This window comes from Oryctolagus cuniculus, chromosome 1 (assembly GCF_051225735.1).
Source record: "Oryctolagus cuniculus isolate XC-2025 breed Fujian yellow rabbit chromosome 1, ASM5122573v1, whole genome shotgun sequence".
Lineage (NCBI taxonomy): Eukaryota > Metazoa > Chordata > Mammalia > Lagomorpha > Leporidae > Oryctolagus > Oryctolagus cuniculus.
In genome coordinates this window covers 204,646,721-204,660,612 of record NC_142867.1, presented here as the reverse complement: position 1 = coordinate 204,660,612, position 13,892 = coordinate 204,646,721, and positions in this window count along the sequence as shown.

Genomic DNA, 13,892 nt, shown 5'->3' with positions numbered 1-13,892 from the left:
TCAAACAGTATTTTTCACTTTGTGTTTCTATGTGGGTGCAAACTGTTGAAATCATTACTAAATATATACTAAACTGATCTTCTGTATATAAAGAGAATTGAAAATGAATCTTGATGTGAATGGAAGGGGAGAGGGAGCAGGAAAGGGGAGGGTTGCACATGGGAGGGAAGTTATGGGGGAAAAGCCATTGTAATCCATAAGCTGTACTTTGGAAATTTATGTTCATTAAATAAATGTTAAAAAAAATTAATGAGTTTATATAAGGACACCTCAAAAAGTTCATGGAAATACATATTATAAACAACCTGTTCCTGGACATCAAAAATTTTTGTACTAAAATATACTTTTGAAGCCCTGTCGTGCACAAAACCTTATTCTATGTAATATTCTCTAGGATGAGTCATTTCAGTGTCCTGTGTGAGCAGGTGAGCAGGCTTCCTGTTCATTTTCTGCCTCTCTTCTCCCAGTTGGAACCCAAGGCCATTTGTTTCTTGTTTTAAAAGCTAACATTTATTGAGTACTTGGTATAGGACAGGCATTGTGCCAAGGGCTTTACCAATAGTTAGAATTTATCACTATGCAGGGGTGGGGAACACTCAGCCCAGGGGCCATCTAAGGCCTGAGAAATCATTTGGTCTGGCCTTGCAAAGGCAATTGCATGTGGGACTCAAAATTCAATAAATCTACAGCAGGCTAATTTTTAAGTTGATAATGTTGTGTGGCCCATGAATGATGTTATAAATATCCGAATGGCCCTTGGCAGAAAGAAGTCCCCCACCGCCGTGAGGCAACTGAAGAGCATAAGTCATTCAATCCAGGACAAGAAGCAGTGCTGGGACTCGAATCCACAATCCTAAGTTCCTGACCTCATGGTTACTCTACACTGCTTCACCCTTCCTCCCCTGCTGTCTATTTCTTGTGTCTACCAGCTGATTTGTAGACACACACACCTAGAGCACTTGGCATTCCCTCTGAGGTGAGCCCAGATTGCTATCAGAAGAGCACCCTCTGCTGCTTAGGAAAATGCAAATGTAGGTTAAGAACAGAACACCAAGAAGACTCACTTCTTATCCCCACAAAAGCTGATCTTGAGATGGAATTTATCTCTTGCAAACAGCTGAGCCAAAGAAGCCTTCACCCAGGGACATCTGGAGACATTAACCTCAGTTTTCAAGATGGATCATGTCCGTACTCAAGCCAGATAATCTTCTCAGAGGCCCTGAACTGAGCCTGCACCCCTCTGGTGAGCTGCTACATTCCTGTGTTTACACCGAACTGAGGCTTTCACCTTTCTGCCATTGTCTTCTTTTCACAGTGTGATTCTGGCAAGAAGGAATTACAATGATTCTGAGCTTGCTGTTTAAAAGCACACAGCCCTGGATGCTTGCTTTCTTTACCCAGAAAATTATAAAACATTTAGAGACTCCTGAGGCAAGTTAATCATAAAATATTCAGCAACATCTGTGTCACATTATTCACTGACAGACTGGAACCAGAAAATATGGCGCCTGTGTTGCAGGCGGCCTGGCGTCACGTGCACCATTAGATTGTGATTGGAATGCCCTGTTTTATGATCCTTTGCTTCCACACTCCCTCTCTCTCACACAGCCTTTTCCCCCAGCCCCTAACAGAGCTAGGTCTACCATCCAAGCTTAAGAACAGAGTTTCCTGAAGCAAAGTAGTTTCTTTAAAAAAAAAAAAAAGATTTACTTATTTATTTATTTGAAATTCAGAGTTACAGAAAGAGAAAGGGAGAGACAGAGGGATCTTCCATCGGTTGGTTCACTCCCTAAATGGCTGCAACAGCCAGGACCAAACCACACAGCAGCCAGGAGCCTTTTTTTAAAGATTTATTTATTTACTTGAAAGGCAGAGTTACACAGAGAGAGAATGAGAGGCAGAGAGAGAGAGAGAGGTCTCCCATCCGCTGGTTCACTTCCCAATTGGCCGCAACAGCTGGAGCTGAGCCAATCCGAAGCCAGGAGCCAGGAGCTTCTTCTGGGTCCCCATGCAGATGCAGGGGACCAAGGTCTTAGGCCATCTTCCACTGCTTTCCCAGGCGATTGCAGAGAGCCGGAAGTGTAGTAACCAGGACCTGAACTGGTGCCCATATGGGATGCCGGCATTGTGGGCAGTGACCCAATCTGCTAGACCACAGCACCAGCCCCTGCAAAGTGGTTCTTAACAAAGGCAGCTTGGACATGGGGGTAAGGGGACTGTATCCATTGGTCCAGGAACTTACACAGGTGAGTTACAGGAGGCCACAGTCTAGAGAGGGACTCACCTCAAGGATGGTGAGCGCAGCCCCTCCCTCCCTGGATTCTGTGAGTATCCAACACACACACATATACACACACACCCTTCCAACGGCTCTGCTCCAGAAACTGCCAGAATCCCATGAAAAGGATAACAGACCAGAAGTCAGGCAGTCAGTCAATAAATCCACAGTTACACCTCCTCGGTGCCAGACCCTGCTCTAGGCTCTGCCACCACACATCCTGGTACTTCTGCCATCGTCAGTGCTTTTATGTGGGGGTGGGTTTCAGGGCAGTAGACAGGCTCATCTACAGAGTGCATGCACATTGTTCCTGGCACCACACTCTAACAGACATCGGCTCTCTCCACCCACTCTCACCCTACCCCCAACCATATGCCCCTACTTTTAAAAAGTTGTTCTCAGGTTATGACCTGTCCCCTTTCAGAACCACCAAATTAGATCCTTCACAAGAAGAGTGAGCATTCATCTGAAGTGTTCAGGACAGTCCCAACCTTTATTTGATATCCTGGCTGCTTTATTAATAAAAATTCCTAAAAAGTATCCCAGGTTGAGACGCAGATTATATGATCACCTTCAAATGCAATGTGACTTTACCACATCCTCACCAAAGATTTCTGAGCTTCTAGAATATTCTCCATAAAAAGCTCCCCAACCATCCTGATATTCCCATTTGGGATGTCTCCTAAGTGTCTCCGCCTTCACAAAGTGGCTTCCAATTTTCCTCCTCAGTAAGAACTTGAACGAAGATCCCTTGCCGTAATCGGTGCCCTCCTACTAACAAGGGCACCACCCGTGGATGCCTCCACAGAGGCGTGGCACAGTAGCACCCAACTCTGCATACCGAATGGGGAGAACTCCACATACTTCCTGCTGCCAAATTCAGGCAGGAGGCCTCTGTAGCAAAGCCACCTCAAGTTCCACTAACTTCCAGAGGTCTTTATTGCATAACATCAATTCCATTGTTCCTTATTTCTGTCACAGAGACCACAAAATGATGACCTATCAGCCAGAGCTAAGTTGCAGGTATGTTTCCTGGGAACTAATGTGTTTTGTTGTGTTTTGGTTTTTATAACGTTGATCCAACATTTTTAAATTAGATTTCATATCAAATCAGGGATGAGCTGAAGAACCACTTGCAAGAGCTTAATGTTAAATTGTAAAGAATTTTTGGAATGGCTATAAAATACAGCTGTTATTAAAACTTAAATTATATAAACATACACAAATAAATTATATTATACACAAAGCCAATACTTAGAGTATGTTGGCAGTTGTACAACTTGATATACTAAAATTCATTAAACCATACAGTGAGAATATATAAAAGGTGACTTTATGATATATATCTCAATAAAACTTCAATAATAAAATTTTAAAGGTAATATTCAAAACTCATTATTTGCTAATTACCTACTACAATTTACTATGAGCTATTCTTGTGAGGTTATTTGCATCTAATGTGACTATAGGATGGGAATACAATGTGGGGAGCAACTCGGACTATACTGTTACTGGAATTAAGACTTATTCTATGCATCTGCTCTCCCACAATATGGCGCTGGGAGAGAAGAAAACAGCTTCTGCACAGCTGCCTCCAGTTCAGCCAATGAACTGTAGGACTTGCTCCTGATTGGAGAGCAGCGTACTCGGCGTGTGGGCAGCCGAGTTAGGATTGGTGGAAGAGGACTATAAAGGAGGAGAGAGACGGCATGCACCAGGAACATCTAAGGGAACATCTAAGGGGAACACCTGTGCAGTCCCCGAGAGAGCCGGCCGGCGGTGTGCCGCTCCCCTGCGGAAGTGGGGAATGTGGCCAGGGGGAACTGCCCTTCCACGGAGGTGGAAGGGATAGTAGCCAACCCGGGAAGAACCAGCAGCAAACCCGGGGAGGGCCGAGCAGACGAAAGAACAGCGCAGGGTCCTGTGTCGTTCCTCCACGAAGAGGGGGAGCGACATACAATCTAATGGAAAGCTATTCATCTTGTCCCAACTCCCACTGGAGGCTTGAACTAAGCAGTGATGGGAATATTGACACCACAGAAAGAGGCAAACACAACAAAATCAGGGCTTGGTTGATTGTTGATAGACTTAAAGAAGTAGTGGAGAAAAAAGTTCCCAATGCAAGTTAAAAGTGTGTTGGGTCGCTAGTCTTTAAAATGGAGAATAACATAAAAAATTGAGGAAATGGCATTCCAGGGTTTGAAAACTAGGATCCAGTTCATAAAAGAAGTCATTCATATCAAACATGAATAACTATAGTTACAATCTGAATGTTCACTGAAACTCACTATGAAAAAGAAAGACAATGTCAGAACGTCACTCATCATCAAGCTTTTGTTTATAGCCTGGTTATGTGATCCTGGTGTTGGTGATAGAATTATAAAAACTGACTGTGGATTTAGTAATAAATAGCAAGTCAGAACTTTAGCAATAGCAAATTAATAAAAATAATACAGAATAATTTAGACTTTGATTATTACATTATATGTTGCTACGCATCTTTTACATCAGTAAAAATTTGTTAAATACATGTATCTATATTTATGTGTAGATATATATGTGTATATATGTATGTATATATACATATGCACATTCATATCACATTTATATATTTTCCTATATATATACACATACTTTATGTTGCTAAACACTTTGCAGCAAACCATTAACTAAAGTGCCCCCTGCTCATGCTCCTGAGAAGGCAGCAAAGGATGGCTCAAGTGCTTGGGCCCCTAATACCCACATTGAAGACACAGATGTTGTGGCCATTTGGGGAGTGAACCAGCAAATTAAAGATCTCTCTCTCCGTGTGTTTCTCAATCTCTCTCTCTTCTTCCCTTCCTCCCTCTCTCTGTAACTCCTCCTTTCAAATAAATAAAACAAATCTCTTTTTAAAAAAGAAAAGGCGAATCTGGTAACACTACTGAATATTAGTCCACTCTAACTGGAGTTGAGGTAATGTCTTAATCCCTCCTCAATGAGCATGCAGTTCGCAGTTCATGCACAGTCCCCGTCTTATCCTATTTTATACGCTTACCTCTCATGTTGGCCTCACTTCCCCAACCCTTACAGCTCGACTGAAGCCCTCTCTTAAGGCCTTCTCCTTAAAGTTGAGACCCAAGTGCCTAAATTGCTAATCAGAGGACCAATAACCGAAACAGATACCTACTAAACACCTGGGGTAGGATAATGGCCACTAAAGATACCCCCACATCCTAATCCCTAGAACCTATGACTCTGTTACATTACACCGTTAAAAGGATCTTGTAACTGTAAGTTAGAGACCTAACTGGCTCAATGTAGTCAAGAAAGGTCCTCATCAGAGGGAAATAGGATCAGAGTCAGCAAAGGGAGATGGCCAGTGTGATTGTGTTTGAAGTTGGAAGAAGGAGCCCAAACAACGAATACAGTCAGCTCATGTAGGCTGGCGAAAGGCAAAGAAATAGACTCTGCTCTGGAACCTCCAGAACACAGCACTCCTGACACTTTGATTTCTCCCCATGAGATCATTCTGACATCTGACCTCCAGAAATAATAAACTGTGTCATGTTGAGTCACTAGCTTTTGGTCACTAGTTATGGCAGCAATAGGAAACTAATACGTCTTCTGATTGCCTTGCCTAATATGGATTCTCCCTCCACCTAAATTCTTCTTTCCTATCAGCCACATTCCCACCTAAAGTTTTGTAACCAGGCTCTTACAAACCAAGACTGGTGCATTTTGCTTAAAACGGTAACTTCAGCCCTGTGAAAAACCAGGATCACGCAAGGACTCCACATTTTGGAACTGACTCCTATTCCTCTAGCTTATGGTTACATCTGGAACTGTTCAATATACGCCTGTTCCCAAAGTGATAGGGGTGGTGGGGTAGGCACAACAGCTTATTAAAAGAAACCCATACTTCCTTCCAACCTGTCAGTACCTCATTCTGTCTCTGGCTGTCCCATTGCCAACTCGAGTCTTATTCCATCTTCCCTCCTACTTTTCCCAGGCCAACTGACTCACCAACCTGGTCTTCAGACTCTTGACCTGGGTTTTTTCCTAACTCCACCTAGCATCCTGCTTCTTGCTACATTGTCTGCATAGACCAGTAACTCTGAATTACATCTCCCCCCTGCTCCATCCAGGGAACCTCTCTCCATTACATGGTAACTGTCTTCACACCATTACTCTGACCCCGTCTCAGCTCAGCTACAAAGAAGTCAAGTACTTACAGATCACGAAAATTAAGTGTTGTTGGAATATATCCTCTCTAGCACGAGTATTCAACAATTCACATTCATAACATATTTTCCTATAGTATTATAAATAACAGTGAACAGCTCCATCCATTAAAACAGATCACTCACCCATAAAGTTCTTAAGCTGTAGAATTTCCTTCCTCTGTGATCAGAAAGTAAAAAGATAGATATTGCTGAGTTCCAGGTCAACTGTGGGCAAAATCCTGAAGTGAGACAAAGTGTATTTGGTTTCTTTTACCTCAGGCCTTTCTCTACATTTCCCTCATTATTAACTAACCTAAAATCCACCACAACTCTAACAACCAGCTAAACTAAGACGTGCACGTCTGATTGGGACCCACTAGTCACATATTTCAAATGAGTGCTTGAAATGTAGCTAAAATTCTGATGTATGTTTAAGATATTTAATGCCAAAAGACCTGATATAAAAAAAGAAAGTAAAATATCTCAGTAACGCTTTGTACATTGATTAGCTTTTTAACTGATAATATTTTAGATATACTGGATTATATTAAAATTAACTTCACCTGTTTATTTTTTAATGTGGTTACTAGACAACTTAAAATTATCTAGGTGGTTTGCCTTTGCAGTGACTCCCATTGTATTTCTATTGGACAGCATCGCATGAGACCCTTTTACTGTACTAGCCACCTGAGTGTGTCCCGGGGACTCTTAGAAAGCAGAATCTCAGGACCCATCGCAAGCCTACTGAACTGGAGTCTGCAAATTGACCTGATTCCCAAATGAATCATTAAAATTTGAAAGACATCAGTAAAATTTGAATAGCTCAGAGATCAGTGAACTTTCTCTTACAGAGTCAAAAGCAAACATTGTAGGTTTTGTGGGCCTTATGGTCTAGCATGTAACTACTGAACTCTATCATTGTATTATACATAAATGGATGGATGTGGCCACACTCCAATAGAACTTTATTTACAAAAACAGGTCACACCACTTGCCTATCCTAGAGTAGAGCAGTGCTTTCTAGAACTTTAGTATTCATTATCATCACTTGGGGATCCTGATTGCTAGGCCCTACCCTCAAGGTTTCTAATTCAGTAAAATAAGGGAAGGATCTGGGAATTTGCATTTGGATAAGTTTCTAGGTGACCCTAATACTTCTGGACCACAGACCACACTTTGAGAACCACCACTCTGGCATAGTAGTCTTCAGCTCTGGCATAAACCGAATCATCTGGAGGTCCTTTTTTAATTTTTTTATTTATTTGACAGAGTTAGTAAGAGAGAGAGACAGAAAGAAAGGTCTTCCCTCTGTTGGTCCACCCCCCAAAAGGCCACCACGGCTGGAGCTACGCCGATCCAAAGCCAGGAGCCAAGTGCTTCCTCCTGGTCTCCCATGTGGGTTCAGGGGCCCAAGCACTTGGTCCGTCCTCCCCTGCACTCCCGGGCCATAGCAGAGAGCTGGACTGGCAGAGGAGCAAGCAGGACTAGAACCCGGTGCCCATATGGGATGCCGGCGCTGCAGGCGGAGGATTAACCGAGTGAGCCACGGCGCCGGCCCCATGGAGGTTATTTTTTTAAGTACCAATACCTGGATTTCACTCTAGTCCAACCAAATTGCAGTCTCTAGGGTTGACCCCCAGTGGCACTAGCATTTTATATAAAGCTCCCCATCACTTCTTGGCTAAGAAGCTTTTTTGACTAAGATCAAGTGTATACAAAGCTCCCCAAGTGTTTTTAAAGTGTAACAGGCATCCACACATTATAAAATTTCTTACTATTGCCTAAATTATGATATCAAGGTGTTAGAAAAACAAATGTTAATGAACTAATTTACAATGACCTGTGAATGACCTATTACATCTTAGCACACCAAAGATGTGTATTTCACGAAGGAATTGCTTCTTATGGTTCTCAAATAGATGGAACAGATGGTGTGATAAAGTGCAATTTTTAAATATACAGATTGGGGAGATTTTAAGTGACCAGGAAGAAACACAGCTGTCAAGATTTGCTTAACTCTCTGTTTTTAGTTTCCCAAGTATAGGAGTCAACAACAGCAGTTCCAAGACTTGGCTCCTGGTTCTGACCCTAATGATGAACCAACTGTGTGACCTGTGCTTCTTTGACTATAAGGTGAAAGAGTCGACTTCTGTCTCTTCTAGCTCTAAATGTCTTTACTTTATGACTTGTGTTTTACATTAGACATTTTAAGATTTTTCTCTTTGGCAGCAGAAGCAGGAATTAGATTAATAGAATCAGATCAAGAGTGAAGGTAACTGCATATCCTGAGATATCTTTTATGTTTTGTTTAGGGACAGCAAATCTTCATCAATGTGGAGTTTCTAGCTTTGTAAACTACCCCCAGAAATCAGAAGAATGGCCAGTATCAGTTAGCTAAGACTTCATCTACTGAGCCAAACTCTCACTACCCTTGAATAGTGATATTGGGGCATGGGGAGAACAGTGAATCATAACTATGGACAAATGAAAACAGTCCTAGGAGAGAGGTTTAATTTTTCAAACTAAGAAATAGAACAGACCAAAGAGAAGTCAACAGAAATATTACAGCAATGGTCAGTGTGAACTCAGAGATTGGGGCATGCTCATACTGGGTTCCAGCACATGAACACACACAAACCAGATCTAAACCATGGAAAACACAGAAAGCCTCAATGGGACAGGGAACATCAATTACAGATGAGTGCTTAACATACTAGGTGGGATGCCTGCATCCCCTATCAGAGTGCCTAAGTTCAGTTCCCAGATCCACTCCTGATTTTAGCCTCCTAATAAGGTGTACTCTGAGAGGCAGCAAGTGATGGCCCAAGTATGGATCCCTACTTCTGATTTAGGAGACTAGGATCAAGTTCCCAGCCTAGCTTCAGCCTTGCCTAGCCCTGACTGCTGCAAGCATTTGGGAAAATGAACTGACGGGAGAACTCCCCCCACACCACCTCTCTTCCCTTCAAAGAAATAAAATTAATTAATTAATATGAAACAAAAATTAAAGATACCAAGTCTTTTTTTTTTAAGTTTTTTTTAGGGGCCAGCATTGTGACATAGTGGGTTAAGCCATGCCCGCATAGGTGCTGGTTAGAATCCCAGCTGCTCTACTTCTGATCCAGATTCCTGCTAATACACTTGGGAAAGCAGCAGAGGATGGCCTAAGTACTTGGGCTCCTGCATGCTTGTGGAAGACCTGGAAGAAGCTACTGGCTCCTGGCTTCAGCCTGGCCCAGCCCTGGCCATTGTGGTATTTGGGGAGTAAACCAGTGAATGCATGCTATCTCTCTCTCTCTCTCCCTCCCTCCCTCCCTCCTTCCCTCTCTCTCTCTCACTCTCTCTCCCTGTCTACCTGTAACTCTGCCTTTCAAATAAATAACTCTTTTTAATTTTTTTTTAAAAATACAACTAAATAAATGATGTTCAGTGTTGGGAATGAGGCAAGAACTATAATATCCAGAAGTGCGAATCATGACATGTATACTTCAAAGAGATTTCATTTGACAGATTCTAGGTTTATTTTCACAACCGTGTAATTTACAGATGATGAAATTGCCAATAACATATGAATAAAGCTAAAACATTAGTAATCAAAGACTTGCAGATTAAAGCAATAATAAGAAATAATAAGAAAACTACAAATTCTAGTTAAGATGCATCTGGGCTTTTCACAGGTCCCTCTACTTCCTCCATTACATAGATAATCACTATACATTGAAATTAGCTGTACAGTGTCTTTTCTCCCACTAGACTGAAATCTTTGTGAGAGCAAGACTCATTCAATCAGAGAATAAAGATAAAACATAATTAAAATGCCTAGAATTGTCAAAGGTAAGAATTAGTCACACTTTTAAAATACTGGTGGAGGCATAAATTGATAGAACCTTTCTCCAAAGTAATTCAGGAAATTTCAAGTTTTATAAGTTACACATAAATTTCAACCTAGGAATTTTGTTTCTAGGACTTTATCCTAAGGAAATATTTCATATAACTGAAGACATCTGTACAAAAATTATTATAAGATATAATCTAGGGCAGTCTTCCAAGATGGCAGAATAGGGAGGGAGCTTACCACTCTAGGAGAAGATAGCTTTTAAAAAGTGGAGAGTGCAGTCTCAGGGAAGAGTTAGGAAGAAAACAGCAAAGGAGACTGTACATAAATTAGGGGGACACAGTGGAACTACATGGAGGACATGGATGCCCACAACTCAGGACCCCAGCAGCCGAGAGCCTCTGCACAAGCATTAGAGAGTGAAGTGAAACCAGGCTTCAGAAGCCCACACCACTAGCAATAAAGCTTCAGGAAGAGCCTAGAGGCAACCTGACTCGTAGGCCCAGGGTGGGGATAGTGTACTTCCCCAATTAGAGGAGGGAAAAAAAATAAGGAGGGACACGTTTCTCTCTCCCCAATCACCTTGCAATGGCATCCTGTAACAATCCAATAGAGCAGGCACCATTTTGGACGTATGCAACAGCTGTCCAGCTCATGTCTGTGCCCAGCAACCAGCAGAGTGGAGACACCTGACTCTGGTGTGGAACACTAACAGGGGACTGGGTGCTCATGACTATGGGAAGCATGTGTGCTGTGACTGTGAAAAAACCGAGGCTGTCGGCCGGCGCCATGGCTCACTAGGCTAATCCTCTGCCTAGCGGCGCCGGCACACCGGGTTCTAGTCCCGGTCGGGGCGCCGGATTCTGTCCCAGTTGCCCCTCTTCCAGGCCAGCCCTCTGCTGTGGCCAGGGAGTGCAGTGGAGGATGGCCCAGGTGCTTGGGCCCTGCACCCCATGGGAGACCAGGAGAAGCACCTGGCTCCTGGCTCCTGCCATCAGATCAGCGAGGTGCGCCGGCCGCAGCGCGCCAGCAGCGGCGGCCATCGGAGGGTGAACCAACGGCAAAGGAAGACCTTTCTCTCTGTCTCTCTCTCTCTCACTGTCCACTCTGCCTGTCAAAAAAAAAAAAAAAAACTGAGGCTGTATGGGAGGACTGGTGGTGTGGCTGGAACTCCACATGTTCAGGGCTTCCTGGTTACCTGGTGAGGGATATTGTTGGGGAATCAGAGCTTACACTGAGAACTGCACAGATTCTTTGTGTGGCCCTTGGGGAAGAGCAGACAAATATTATGTCCACAGGGGATAGCACTCAGGCACTGGTCTCCTTCAAAGAGAGGGGCTAAGCTGAGTAGAATAAACCTCTCTTCTGATAAAAAAAAAAAAAAAAAGAAATTTACTATGCCAAAACTGGGTGTGTCACCTTAGACACACCCTTCACCCTGGAGAACTGAACAGAGTTCCCTGCACACAGCTACCACATGCATCTAGATATTCATTGAAAGCAGACACTTGGCCAGCGCCACAGCTCACTAGGCTAATCATCCACCTTGTGGCTCCAGCACACCGGGTTCTAGTCCCGGTCAGGGCGCCGGATTCTGTCCCGGTTGCCCCTCTTCCAGGCCAGCTCTCTGCTGTGGCCAGGGAGTGCAGTGGAGGATGGCCCAAGTACTTGGGCCCTGCACCCCATGGGAGACCAGGATAAGTACCTGGCTCCTGCCATCGGATCAGCGCGGTGCGCCAGCCGCAGCACGCCGGCCGCGGCAGCCATTGGAGGGTGAACCAACAGCAAAGGAAGACCTTTCTCTTGTCTCTCTCTCTCTCACTGTCCACTCTGCCTGTCAAAAAATAAAATCTCTTTCTCTCTATCTCTGTAACTCTGCCCTTAAAAAAAAAGAAAGCAACACTCCACTTATCTACAGAGGCATAGTACAGAGATAAAAGATAAAAACCCCAACAGCAAAAAACAAAGAAGAAACCAATGAGTATCTCCACAAATGCCAAATAACAAATGAACCAATTCAAGAAACAAGAATAAGGAGGACAACATGATGCCCCCAAAAGAATATAACACTTCAATACTAGGTTGTGAAGGTGATGAGACTGAAGAAATGCCAGAAATGTAATTCAAAAAATTGATCATAAGATTATACAGAAGTAAATGCACAAACTACTGAAATCTGTACATGACATGAAAGAAAATTTCTCCCACAAAATTGAGACCTTAAAGAGAAATCAATATAAAATGAAGAATTCAATAGAACAAGTAGAAAATGCTGCAGAAGGCCTTAACAACAGAATCGGTGAAGCAGAAGAAAGAATATCCAAATTAGAGACAAAGCACAGGAAATTATACAGTCAAACCAAAAACAAGAGGATATTAGAAAACTAAAAAACACTGCTTGTAATCTACAGCATACTATCAAATAACCCACCATATGGGGTCTAGAAGATCCTGAAAGAAGATGAAAGAAGAAACTCTCCCAGTAAAAGTACAAAAGAAATCCAAAGGAAAAGCTAGGAATATTTTTTGGAAAAATGGCAGGACAAACTCATTATTTATCAGTAGTCACCTTCGATGTAAATGGCCTCAACTCTACAGTTAAAAGGCACAGAATGGCTGAATGAAATAAAAAAGAAAGTTCATCTATTTGCTACCTACAAGAAACACATATCACCAACAAAGATGCACACAGGCTTACAGTTAAAGGATAGAAAAACACATCCCATGCTAACAGAAACCAAAAAAAAAAGGCTGGTATGGCCATTTTAATATCAGACAAAATAGACTTTAACACAAAAACTGTTAAAAGAGACAAAGAAGGGCACTTTTTAATGATTAAGAGATCAATTTAACAGGAAGGTATCACTATTATAAATGTATATGCATCTAATTACAGGGCACTTGGCTACTTAAAAGAAGTGTTAAGGGATCTAAAGGGAGACATAGACTCTACTGTTTTAGTAATGGGAGACTTCAATACCCTACTTTCAGAAATGGACAGATCAACCAGGCAGAAAACCAGCAAGGAAACAACAGAGTTAATAGACACTATAGAGCAAGTGGACCTACCAGATATCTATAAAACTTTTCATCCTACAACTACAGAATACACATTCTTCTCACCAGTGCATGGAACTCTCTTTTTAAAAAAAAAAAAAGATTTATTTTATTTATTTGAAAGACAGAGTTACAGAGAGAGGTAGAGACAGAGAGAGAGAGAGGTCTTCCAACTGCTGGTTCACTCCCCAGATGGCCGCAACCGCCGGAGCTGCGCCGATCCAAAACCAGGAGCCAGAAGCCTCTTCTGGTCTCCCACATGGGTGCAGGGTCCCAATGACTTGGGCCATTTTCCACTGCTATCCCAGGCCATAGCAGAAAGCTGGATCAGAAGAGGAGCAACCGGGACTAAAACCGGCGCCCATATGGGTTGCCAGCACTTCAGGCCAAGGCCTTAACCCACTGTGCCACAGTGCTGGCCCCACGGAACTCTCTTTAGGATTGACAACATACTAGGCAATAAAGCAAGTCTCAGTAAATTAAAAAAAATCAACATCATGCTATGCATTTTGTCAGA